Below are 12,936 nucleotides of genomic sequence, written 5' to 3' on the forward strand. Positions count from 1 at the left end.
CGCAACCACACCATTTCAAGAATGCCACTCACTTTTCCAATAGCTTAAACCCTCTCCATGGATCCCTGGTTAGGAATACCACATGTCTTGTCCTAGTCCCACTCCTCTGGAGATCAATTGAGAAGATAAAAAGCCAGACAAAGAATTGAAACCCAAAGATATCTTGTTTGCAGTAAAGAGCTCGAGAAGCAAAACCATCAAGAGAAGTGGTTCAGGGCAGGAGCAGCCACAACCCTGATCCAAGCATAGGCATTGTATGGTGGGATTTCGTGAGTTTAGGAAGGGACCAGCAACTACTAGAGGGAAGCAAAAGCTGACAAAATAAACACAGCCAAGTTCAGATGGGCACTGCAGCACAGACCCAACCACAGCTCCATACAAAGCATGCTTTTTCCCCCCCTCTGTAGCTGCTGGGCTATAGAAAAGAGCTGAAATAGACTATTAATGCCAGCAAGCTCCTGACAAATTCCTACTGTGTGAGGAGTAAAAAGCTGTGCTTGTGAATTAAAAAAAAAAAAGGAAAAGAGAAAAAAGCCCCCAGCATTTAAGCTAGCAGATATACTTACTGCCTTTTAACTACCACTGTTTCTGTACCAAGGCTGATCCTTAGCAGAAGGAGCTGCAGCCGATTTAAGTTTTGCACAGAGTCGGGTACAGCCCGAAAAACTGAAATACAGATGCACAGAGAAACAAAACAGAAGAGGAAGTTAAAACCCTAATCGTGTTCTTCTCCCTCTCTGAAACCACCCCCAAACATATGCCCTTCTGCAGAAGATGTGGGAAGGACTCGGGTTTTGGCAGCAGAAAGCATCACATCCTCTCAGCCGCGGACGGCAGCTCAGGGAACGGTCCCACAAAATTCCCCTTCTTATCACCAGGTTTGAACACTGCTGCAGCTTAGGAAAACAAATGTATCAACTCAACCAGACCGCAGTCAAGGTCTCCTCATCCGTGTAGCAATTCACTACAGCTTTTGATATTTTGATAAGTGCAAGGGCAAGTGTGTTTTAGCTGTAGCAACAGTAACTGATCAACAAACCAGTTCAAAGGGTGGGCACATCCTCTCAGAAAATTTACTTTCTTGAAAGGAGGCCATGGCCTCGGGACTGGATCTCAGCAACAATCACCCTGTTGGTAAAAACATGTGTCAAAACACATTTGACCACCCCACCTCCATGCAGGGCAAGCTTTGGGATGCTCCACAGGGGTGTCACACTGGATTAGCTGGGCAAAGAGCGTCAGCACACTCAGGATGCAGAAGGAAGCAGCAGCAAGTGTTTCAGAGCAGAGCTCAGAGGAGTTAATACCAAAAACAGTCATTGGTGTGGAAAAAGTCAGCGCTGAGGCTTTATAACAAGATAAGGGTATTTGTTTTCTTGCAAGAACCAGGTTCCATGTCCATTCCCCCACCAGTGAGCTCAAGCTTAGGTTGTTCCATGATCCTTGTCTCCAAAAGAATAATGCACCCGATGTGAAATTCTGCCATTCCCCAGCCTAGTCATCCCGCCCTCCCTCCCCATAACCCCCGCAGGACACCTATAACAGCACCAGATTCTCCTAAGCAAGAGGCTTTGGCAAAGTTTCCCTCATCCCAACATTCCCACTGGGAACAATCCACAGCAGCTCCCAGCCCATGTCTGACAGTGAGATGACACACCAGGTCCTCAGCCTCTTAGACACCTATAGGAACACAACCATTTCTTTTTAACCATTCTTCAGGTAATCTCTACATATTTAAAACACCTTAAAGAACTACCTTTTAACCCCGGAAGAGCCACCACAGGCACCGTTTGCCTTGTGAAACCTTGTGTGCTCAGCTTCCCCTCTGTTTGATGGTCAATCAGATCTGGTATTATCTGATCTAAAGGCAATGAAACTGCCACAGGGGCTCCATCTGGAATTGATGTGGGGGAGCTTCCTTTGTCTACTCCCACACCAAAACCAGCTGATGGCACTTCTGTTAGGCACCAGGAACCAGAGTAGGCAAAGCAGCAGGACCTGGTTACCACTGCCCTTTGCTCACTTCCCCACCAAATTCACTCCAGACCTTCCTTCTCAAAGCTCCTCCAAGCTCCCATCCTTGGATCACACCAGACAGAGCAGCAACTTAAATGAAAACTGAAGATTCCCATGTAATCAGAGGCCACAAAGATGATGAGGGGTCTGGAGCATCTGTCTTATGAGGAAAGACTCCAGGACCTGGGCCTGTTTAGTCTTTCACACCTTCCCCTTTATCAGCACTGCCTCCCTGCCTGATTTCTCACCTGAGGCCTCTCAAGGAGCTGCACTAGGTCAGAATTAACCCAAAAGTAGTCAGCTCCCTGAACCTACTTACCCCTGACCTGGCAGGAACTCACAAAGCCCAGCAGGACAAGGTTCTCAGAAACTCAGATTGGACTCAGCCATCTCCAATCCACACCTGGAATCATGCTGGAAAATGCAGCTGCTACAAAGTGGGTTTTAGCTTCTTTCAAGTCAGTGGAAAGGAACACTTCTGAATGCACAGTGGGGAAAAGCCAGAGTGTGTCAGCAGGGAAATGAGCATGTAGGGCTCCAAGGCAACATTTGACTCCTCACTGCTGTCAAACAGCACTCCTTGCTGTACTGATAAGCATGTGAAATGCTCATTCCAATGAAGCACTACAGGGAGAACCTGTTTTCCTTCCAAGATCATGTCAATAAAGAATGAAAGGCTCCACATTCATGGCTCACATGCTTTCTTAGAGTGGGGTAAGTGTTGGAAGGACTAAGTTGTCCGCTCAAAAGGAAAATCTCAGAAGGGAAAAAGAAAATAAAGGAAAGACAAGCTCTACTGCACCCTCTTAGCCCTGCGTGAGTATTGGGAAAATATAATATTACAAATGTTTCCCTTGTTCAGCTATTCCTGAAAGGCTTCAGCTGCCTTGCACAATTTGGGTAAGGACATCACTCGCTGCTCAGCTGGGAAGAAGTTAAGAACTGGCTCATTATATTTGTTCTGCTTGATCCAAGACGAAAACAAAACCAGTAAATCCCTCACTGGGCAGTGCTGCTGCAGCTCTGGTGACAAACACACGGGCCTCACACATCACTCTGCTTTCTAGAAAGCTGCCTTGGCACCCCTTGTCACTGTCGCGTGCCCTGAATGACAAACTGGGGGTAGCAAAGACCCCCCAAGTGGGGCTGTGGCTGCTGCACCCTCAGCTCACGGGGCATGGGCAAAAATCCTCCCTGAACACACCACACTCGAGGCCACATGACCCACGAGCCATGTCTGAATTATTTAGCTGATAAAACTACACTTGTTTTGCCATGCAGATTGTGAATTAATGAAAGCTCAGCTGAAAGGCTACTTTCTTGGGGCGAGAGGAAGGAGAAAGCTTCCAGAAGCCTTCCTATTATAGAAGCAATAGAGCTGGTTCCAAATATAGTAGAGCAGCACTCCCAGAGCTCGGGAGACATCGTGCCCTGGTTTTGTGAGGCTGAGGTCTTGCTGGATTGCTCCTGCACATGCAAAGATGGGTAGAAAGGACTGCAAGATGCAGAACTGACATGAAAAGGGAGTTTCAGGACAAACAGCAGAGGCAGAAACCCAGACTGCCTCTATGGAAGAGATCAGCCTGAACACCAGGAGAGAGCCAACCCACCCCACTTTAGAGAAAGCCAGTCAAAACCAGCACGAAGAATCACACCTTTCTCAAGAACACAACATTAGCTTGCTAAAAAACATCCTGATTATTATTATTGTTATTATTGTTATTATAACCCCAATGTGACAGATTAGGATTGCCAACAATCATTTCATCACCCTGATGGCAGGGATCCTGGCTGGAGAGGTGCACTTGACTCACTTTGGCATGCAGAGGGTGGATTTGTTTTTGCTGTGACAGCTCATAAAGTGACCATCACGTGCCCTGCCTCACAGAAATTCCTCACCAGTTCACCAGGAATAGTTTGTTAGTGATCCAGCAGCACGGGACGACGACGCACTCTAATTCTTAAAGTTTCCTTCTCCTGTTTCCTGGCAGCTCTTGGAACACAACAGAAATAAACTCAGTTGCAAATCTGTGATTACAAGTGTATCTTTGTGTATCTCTGCATCTGTGTACTCCAGCATAGGACTGGCCTTTTGATTGGTAAATAGCAACAAAGTAAAATGTCACCAGGAAACCAAAAATCTCATACATGACACTACAGAGGGAAGAAGGCCCCCTGCCCCACAGCACAAAATGCACAGTGATAATTGTTCCTGCACATCTCTCCATGGGGTATGAAATGGCTTCTTAAAATAGTAGAACAAACCTACAGCTGACTTCTAAATATCCAGCAAATAAATAAATACAGCACCTTCTTTAGAACTCTGCTAACAAGGAAAACCCCACAGCAGGTGACTTAAGCGCTAAATTCATCATCTTTAAAACTCAATTCACTGAGCTAAATATGCCTTTAACAGGTTTCTATGGCTCTAATTGGTTTGGACCAGCCCTTGGGTGACCAATTCTCCTTTCTGAGACCACCCCATATTCCCTGATTGCAGGTCCAGACCTACACAGTTTAGCAGAATGAGGGGTAATTCTATTCTATTTACTTCAGTGGAATCTTACCCTTTAACCAAAAGGTTATTTTGTGCATTTCTCTGTCCTGTACCACTGTGGATACCTTCTCAGCAGACAGAGGCACAAAAGAACCCCGAAAAACACTCCCCAAAAAACCCCAAGCAAACCCAGCCCACACAGACGCATGAAAGACTCAAAGCAGAACGACACAGTTTCGTCCACATGGATTCATTCTGCCAATCCCCTGCAAGGCTGAGAGGTTACAATATCCATTAGGCATCTCTAAAATATCCACATTTTTCCTAAGGGTCTCCAAATCCAAATTCAACGAACCTTACTCAGCAGTACAAACACTAGATTAAATATAACAGTACCAAAAAAAGAGTTTTAGAAGTAACTGTGCCATTACTTGCAAATATTTGGATAGGCTGGATAAGGCCTTAAGCAACCTGGTCTAGTGGGAGAAGTCCCTGCACACGGCAGGAGGTTGGGATGAGATGATCTTTAAGGTCTCTTCCAACCCCTTAACATGCTATGAGTCCATGATTTCTGTCATTCAAAATGCCCAGGTCTTTTCTATCATATTCCTGAATCCACTCTATTCTCACGTAAGAGCATTTTCTGCTACTTTTAGCATAAATGCCTCATGAATTGTCACAAAATCTTATATCCTTTCAAACTTTTGTTTAAAGTAGGCCACTGCTGGTGCCCCAATGTCACACTTCCATGCAGAACTACCTTTCACCTTGCAAGGACAATGTAAAAATGCTGAACTCAGAAATCCCAAATTTAAAGGCCAGCAGTTCACAAAAAAGTCTGCTCTGCACTAAAAAGAGCTATCCAAGTATACCCAACTTCAGGACAGATTTCACGCAGAAAGAAGCTCAAACTATTTTTCACAGCATATTTTGGAACAAAGCGCCTCATTACATCTGCAAACTTCCACCAGAACAGATTCCTTAGGAGCATCTAAAAACAACCTACCCACCCATCAACAAACAAGACACTACCCACACCCTCTGCACAAGCTTTGGATTCACTGGGCTTTCCAGATGTACCTTACAAAACAAAGCAAAAAGCTCCTAAGGAGCAGGTTACAGGCTAAGAACAAAGATAAGAAAATCACTAATTAGTGTCAGGTTCTAACAGAGCTTCTACTGGAGGAGGTCAGGGCTGCCCCAGGCCCTTTCCAGCCACCTCCACATGTCCCATCACAGGATGTGGCTGAGCCCATCACTGAACCAACCGGTACTGTCACAGAATCAATCATATTTAAGAAAGGGTAAAAAACACAACAGTAATCAGTAATCTCATGAACTTTATCTTGACCTTTAAGCTCTCCTGGCAGTCTTTCCGTGACATCTCCGATTCCAGTCCCTGGCAGCCAACAAACTCCTTGGGGCAACCCGTCAGGGGGGCAGATGGATGTGTCTGTCCCCTGCAGCAGGGAGTCACTCACTGCAATCACTCACCGCTTATTATTAACGTCAAGTCTTCAGGAGGGACAGGAATATTCCTCCTTGTATAGACAGTGACCACTTTCCAGTCTCCCTCTTTTATTCACTTCTGACTTCTTGTGAGATGTGGTGCAGAGCCCACTGGGATCCCTGATGTAGAGCAGGGAATTCAGATTTCTGGGTCGCTAAGCTCTCTGAAAACATCCTATTGCATAGAATCCCAGAATGGTTTGGGTTGGAAAGGACCTCAAAGTCCATCCAGTTTCAACCCCCTGCCATGGGCAGGGACACCTTCCACTATCCCAGCTTGCTCCAAGCCCTGTCCTACCTGGCCTGGAACACTTCCAGGAATGAGGCAGCCACAGCTTCTCTGGGCAACCTGTGGGAGGAGAATGACATCCCTTTACCTGCTGCCCATTCCTGTTTTGAAGCAGCCCAGGACACAGTTATCCTCTCTGGGCTGTGAGCACACATTGCCAGCTCACATCCCTCTTCTTATCCACCAGAACTCCCAAGTCCTTCTCTGCAGGGCTGTCCTCAATGACTTCTTCTCCCAGTCTGTACTCATACCTGGGACTGCCCTGACCCAGAAGCAGCACCTTGCACCCAGACTTGTTGAACTTGATGAGGTTTCTCATTCCCACGAATGCCACACAAACTTCTTACATCCTTGTGCAACTCCTGGACCTGGTGACACAGCTCCTCCATGAGGACACACCATCTGGAGAGATGATTCTCAGCCCCAGCTTCCTGGACAGGGAGCAGCCACCTTTACACCCAGAGGCCTCCAGAGCTCTATTACCACCAGGTCTCTTTGAGAGGGACTCTCTGACACCATTGGGGCAGCAGCTCCAGCAGCTGCCAGGAATGAGAATCTCTCCAACAGCTCCAGGCCTGCAGTGTGAAGTCACACAAGCAGAGGCAAAGAAACAGGACACCAGGGTGTCACAGCCAGCAACATAAAGCTGGAACCCTAACCAGTGACAGCAGGAACAGGACAGCAAGGCAGACAAGACTCACAACAGCATGTGGCACAACACCACAATCCAAGCAGTTATCCCTCAGCCAGAACCAGGCACCTGCAGAGCTCATCCAAGCACAGACAGAGCAGCAGGAGCAGAACAGGGAGGGAACAGAGCGCTGGTGAGCAGAGCTGGGGTCACACAAACGCAGGTGAGCAATCCCAAAGCAGCATCAGGGTATTTCCCACCCTAAACTGCTTTGCAGCTTGTAAAAAAGCACAGAACCCGTTTAAAGGGACCAGAAAGGACTTTGAACACCCAAAGCACAGACATGTGACACATCATGGCCAAAGTGCTCAAGATGAAGACACAAGGCAGCCAAGAGGACACACTGCAAATCCTTCCCAGACAAAGTATCACCTGGGTTATAGAAATTCTCAAGAGAACTTTATACACAAAACATCTGCTGAACTAAGTTTCAGATGAGCTCAGGGGTTTTGACTGGTAAACTGCAGTAGAGACCAAGATTAAATACAGTATCTTATTGCATGATTGTTTCCAAAAGACTCCTTAAAATCTAAACTAATCTGGAAAGCTACCAATTCCATGGATCTTTAATCTTTTTTTAGTTCTATTTTAAAAGATTTTTTTTTCCATTAATAACCCAAGAATTATTGAAGTAAAAAATAGTTTGATATTTTCAGAGCTTTGTAGTCAATACACCTAGCAACTGACACAATTAAAATTTCAGAAATCCTAAGCATAGCACAAATTCCACTGTAATTCATTCTTAGAGAAAAAAGAAAGGCCCCAAAATAGCACTGAAATTTCAGTAAAGGACAACTTCTGCACGCCCAAGTGCCTTATGAACTGTGACAACTTCTGCTCCAGGTCTTTCCCTTTTCACATTTCCTCTTCAAAATTTAGTGGTACAAACCTACAAGAGGACACCAGAAATAATCCTGGTGCAATACTTTCCATGTTAATAACCATTCTGGAGGTATGAACTATAGAAAAGTCCACCAAAAAACATCAGATTCAGATTTGTTTTACAAGACTTGAAACTTTTTTAGTGAAAAAACACAGAAAACATAAAATCCTAGAATGGTTTGGGATGGAAGGGACCTTAAAGATCACCTCGTTCTAATACCCTGCCATGGGCAGAGACGCCTTCCACTATCCCAGGTTGCTCCAAGCCCTGTCCAACCTGGCCTGGAACACTTCCAGGGATCCAAGGGCAGCCACAGCTTCTCTGGGCACCCTGTGCCAGGGCCTCACCACCCTCACAGGGAAGAGCTTCTTCCCAATATCTAATCTAATTCTCTCCTCTTTTATTTTAAAGCTGTTCCCCTTTGTCCCATCCCTATCTGTTCATGTAAAAAGTCACACTCCCTCTTTTTTCTAAGTCCCCTTTAGGCCCTGGAAGGGGCTCTGAGGTCTCCCCAGAGCCTTCTCTTCTCGATGCTGAACACTCCCAGCCCTCCCAGCCTGGCTCCAGAGCAGAGGTGCTCTCTGCATCTCAGAGCACCTTTGTGGTCTCCTCTAGACCCATTCTAACAGGTCCAAAAAATAGTTTTATAATCAAGACTGAAAATGAAAAAACACCTGCATTGCTCTCTAATCCAGTATTCCCACTGCTCCCTTCAGCACAAACAATATTTTCTTCTCAGAGTTTCCCCTCTTGGACAAAATGGAGAATATATGAATGAACCCCACCAAATCACTAAGATGTGAAGCAGAAAATAAGGAGCCCACAACTGTGGTTTAGAAGGGGTGGTTTAAGTGAGCCAGCTTTGGAGCTGGGGATTGTGACCCTGCTGTGGAAACCCTCTGCACCTTACAAACCAAATGTCCCACTCCAGAGCTCCCACTCGCCCCCCTGGCTTTCAACAACCAATTCTCTCCCAAAAGCCAGCTGCAGCTTGCCAGCCCAAACACTGAATTACCAAAGCAGCCACCAAACTTGAGCCCTCACCATTTGATATCTCCCACCAATTCTCCATGAGCTTGCAGGAAACAATTTCAAACAGCTCCCTCATGAAAATAAGTTTCAAGCCTTAGTTTTTTCCATCCCGAGCCATCCCTGCACTATTTCATAGCTCTGATAATTGTACCACTGACTAACCTCCAACTGGGAATAGCTGTTTTTATCATCACTATTAAAAACAGTCCCTCACACTGTTAGGAATCTGGAAATTCACTGGAGCTGCATCCCACCCTTCGGCCTCTCAAAACACTACAGAGCAATGAAACTATGTGCTGAAACCAGAGGATCCCTGTGCTGAACAACTCCTGTAATTTCTGGGTAACTGGAACTGCTTCCTAAGTGAACCATGGAGGTTTGGTTATTGATTTTAGAGGAGCAAGTGGCACAAGAGCTCTGAAAGTCAAAGTTTTCCATACTGTTCTGGGAAAGTTTAGTTACTTTTAGAAATGCAGCAGTAATGTGCATGTTAAAAAGCCTCTCACATTCACCTAGTTTTGTAGTTTTTATGCTTTTTTTAAAAATTAAAGTAAAAAGATCATCTGCAGTTTTTCTTTCCTAAAAGCACGTTATCTTGGCTTTTACACCTTGGCCAGAAGAGTGACTGACAGCTCTCAGAGAAGTAGCAAGACGCAGAAAAATAAGAGTTGAAAGAAAAGTGGATTTAAAAAACAGCTTTTAATTATCTGAAGGCACAGCTGCCAAGTAGACAGCAAAGAGGCTGTGCATCACTTACAGATGGGAAAACTCCCCCAGGTTGATTTCACAGCCCATTACAGTGGATTAACCTATTAGGAAGAACAAAATATATATTTTTTTTTTAATGGATGCAAGTTTCAACAGCTTGAAAAATCATTGCCACTGGTACTTTGATACACAGGATCAGCAATCTGTTTTATCACACTTCCAGTCATCACAATCCATAAACACACCCTAGAAAAAAACCTCATCCTCTTTCTTAATGCATCTTCTGTCATTATTTCATTCTCAGGGATCAGCATCTCTCTTGGCTCCCCACTTTGAATATCATTTCATAAATCAGTACTTCTTTTATTGTTGTTAAAGAGAAGCATCAAACACCTTCAAACTCTTTCACACACATCTTTGCACACACACACATTATTACATCTGCCAGATGCCACTGTATAAGGTATTTGTCAAACAGAAAAGCACCAAAGCACTGATTTTCAGCTTTCCAGGATCCCTGTGCTAAATCCTGGGTGTGCCTACTTTTGTTTGGTATCAAGTTCCTCCTGCTGGCTCCACTGCAAGAGCAAACTACAGGGATAGTTAAGTTTTTCCCCACCACCAAAAACATCTGTTCCTTTTCTGAGTTCTCCAGACTTCCTTCCCCTTGACCGTATCACAAAGCCTCTCTTTTCAGCAAGGCTGCCTTCTTGATAGTCCATCACCATTATCTTCTTGTTCTCTGCAGAGCAGCTTGAATCACTGGGTCTTGCAGAGCTTCCAGTCCTTTCAGCTCAAGGCCAGGATCTGAATTCAAGCATCAAGATTTACAGAGAGGGTTGTTAAAACTCCTTCCCTGACTCTTTTTTAACACTCTGCAGCTTCCTGTCCTGGGAGGCAACCAAACTGCTACAAGAAATGCCAGTTTCTGTTAAATATCCTCAGTTCCTGTGACACTGAGCATTTAAAACAATTACATTACTTCCAAATCTTGCACTGTAACAGCTTTTATCCCTCAAAGTGCAGAGATGAGCAAAAATTACTTTAGCACCAAGGAGTGTAAGTTGGTTATTTGCTGCATCCCACAGCACTTCTAGTTAACATTCAGGCTTGGCACGACTCGAGCACACAGCACAATGTCACTCCTCAAAACCCCACTGTTCAACCTAAAGGCACTTTTTCTAAAATTTTTTTTTTTTTTTAATTTTAAGGGTGCATCAGCTGCTAACTGAAAGTGGGAATGCTTCATTTAGCACACACACACACACACTTGTTAAACTGCTCACAGCATGCAAATAAAACACCGCATTGTGCAAAAGTCATTCAGTCTCCCCATCCGTAGATATGAGCAATGGAACTGCGGCCAGGAAAGAGAAACTTGGAACAACATGCAAATATTTCAGTCCCTTATTCCCAATATTCACATCCCAGGCTAAAGCCCACAGCCCTGACATGCTGAGGGGTGACCATGTTGAGAATCTGCCCTGTGCAACGGGTGGGAAAACGACCATTATCTGTCTTGCCCCTGGACTGCACCCTTTTATTTGTAGTTATTACTGCAAACTGCCTTTTTTTCCAGACAATGGTTGTGTTATTATAGGTACCTTCATGCCGTGCCAAAGCACATACACACAGCAACTCAGAACAATCAGCCTTGTTTTCATGGGAGCAAAGGTTGCAGCCAAATGAAATGGGTGGAGATCACATTAAACAATCTTGGAATCTGCTAATAGGATATAGGAAAATGTGACCATAATGCAGATGCGGAGTTCCCCTTTCACCTTCCAATGTTATGGATAAAATAAAAGCTTTGGAAAACCAATTAAACTGTTTGAACTACATTAAGCAAGTCAAAGTGTTCTCAGGGTGCTTACAAGACCACTGAGACGTTCTTTAAAATTAAAACAAAGCAGGGCCCTTTTAGAGCTGAAACCAGAGAGCATTTCCCCACCCCAGAAACAATGATCTCTTCCACCACCTGTTTTAAAGATACAGGAGAAGTCACCTGCTTCTCCATGGTGAAGAGAAGCTCATCAAGACAATTGTTCCTGTCTTAGAGACAGGATCAGCCCCTCCTCTAAGCAGGGAATTTTCACACTGAGGCACCTTGGCTGGTCAGCTGTAACCTGCATTCCCCTTGTTTGCTTTTGAGATGTGCATTAGTCAGCTTTCTCCTCCACAAATCTGATTGTGCCTCTGCATGATCGTGCACTGAAGTCATGTCCTTGAGCGTGTGACATCAGTCTGTTGCCATGGCAATGTACAGGGCAGTCCAAAATTCAGTATTATGGCATCACTGCGGGATCAGACAGCGGAACAAGCCAACGCCTGAGAGCTGGTTAATGCAGCACGAACAGCCAAGACATTTCAATCTAAATGTTAAAGTGTAACTGCACTTCATCACAATATTCTTCATAAATATGCCTAGAAGCCCCAAGAAAGACAATCCAGAAGGTCACTGAATTGAAGAAACAGGCGAGCCATCACGCATCACTAAAATGAAGGGCAATACGTTTCCAAGGATGGCCACCAAGTATGAAGAAGCTTAGTTCAGCTCTCTGAATAGAAACCACCATCTGTTCCTAAGGCAACACCAGAGCTGCCTAAAGACATCATCCACAAAGAAACAGGGATGGCCCCTCAGCACCCCGAACCAAGTGTTGGGTTGCACCCAGTTTTTCTGGAAATCAGAGACTGGAGGATCAGGATCACAGCACTGTCAGCCCTTTCAAAGGGACTGCATTACATAAAACACAGCTCTTCAATTTCAAGCTCTGAAGCAAAGACCAGTGCACCATTAACCCAACCTGTAACAAAGCCACATAGTTAAAAAAGGGTGGTACCTTCCAAGAGTTGTTATTCCAGGTAGGCTTAGACATTACACTTCTGTAGGTTCCTTGCACACTCACGAGAATGGCATTTCTGAAGAGCAAAAGGGAAGGAAAAAGGAAATTAGTGACACAATAACGGCGTTAACAACTACTATCCAGCTCCTAAAACCCGAAAGATCCGGTTTGCCCAGAGCAAGGGGTACATGGGAACAACAACCCATGCACTGCTGACGTGGAGAACCACCAATTCACAGCCCTCAGCGCTGACTGAACAAGTACACCCCAAAAACAGCCCAGCAAAACTACAGGTGGCTGGGCAGAAGCCAATTTGGCACTGTGGGAGCCCAGGGTGCAGAGATAGCAGAGAGGAGGGACCGCAAAGCCTCCAGAAGCCACAGTGGACCCCTTTCTTTACCTGTCCCTCTGTTCCCATCAAGCACACACGTTTTGGGGTCCGGCTGTGGATTCCCAGTGGCTGGG

The 12,936-nt window shown here is 45.2% G+C and overlaps 1 protein-coding gene across 1 annotated transcript in view; it reads right to left on the reverse strand.

The window, feature by feature from the left end:
- FBXO34 (F-box protein 34) overlaps positions 1–12,936 on the reverse strand; it is a 27,248-nt gene that overhangs the window by 13,158 nt on the left and 1,154 nt on the right. Inside the window, exons 2-3 of the mRNA XM_017738800.1 lie at positions 12,469–12,547; positions 567–666 (exon numbers count right to left, since the gene is read on the reverse strand). The gene's annotated coding sequence lies outside the window, so the exon portion shown is untranslated. The remainder of the gene's footprint in view (positions 1–566; positions 667–12,468; positions 12,548–12,936) is intronic.

The sequence above is a fragment of the Corvus brachyrhynchos genome, unplaced genomic scaffold (assembly GCF_000691975.1).
Source record: "Corvus brachyrhynchos isolate BGI_N302 unplaced genomic scaffold, ASM69197v1 scaffold245, whole genome shotgun sequence".
NCBI lineage: Eukaryota > Metazoa > Chordata > Aves > Passeriformes > Corvidae > Corvus > Corvus brachyrhynchos.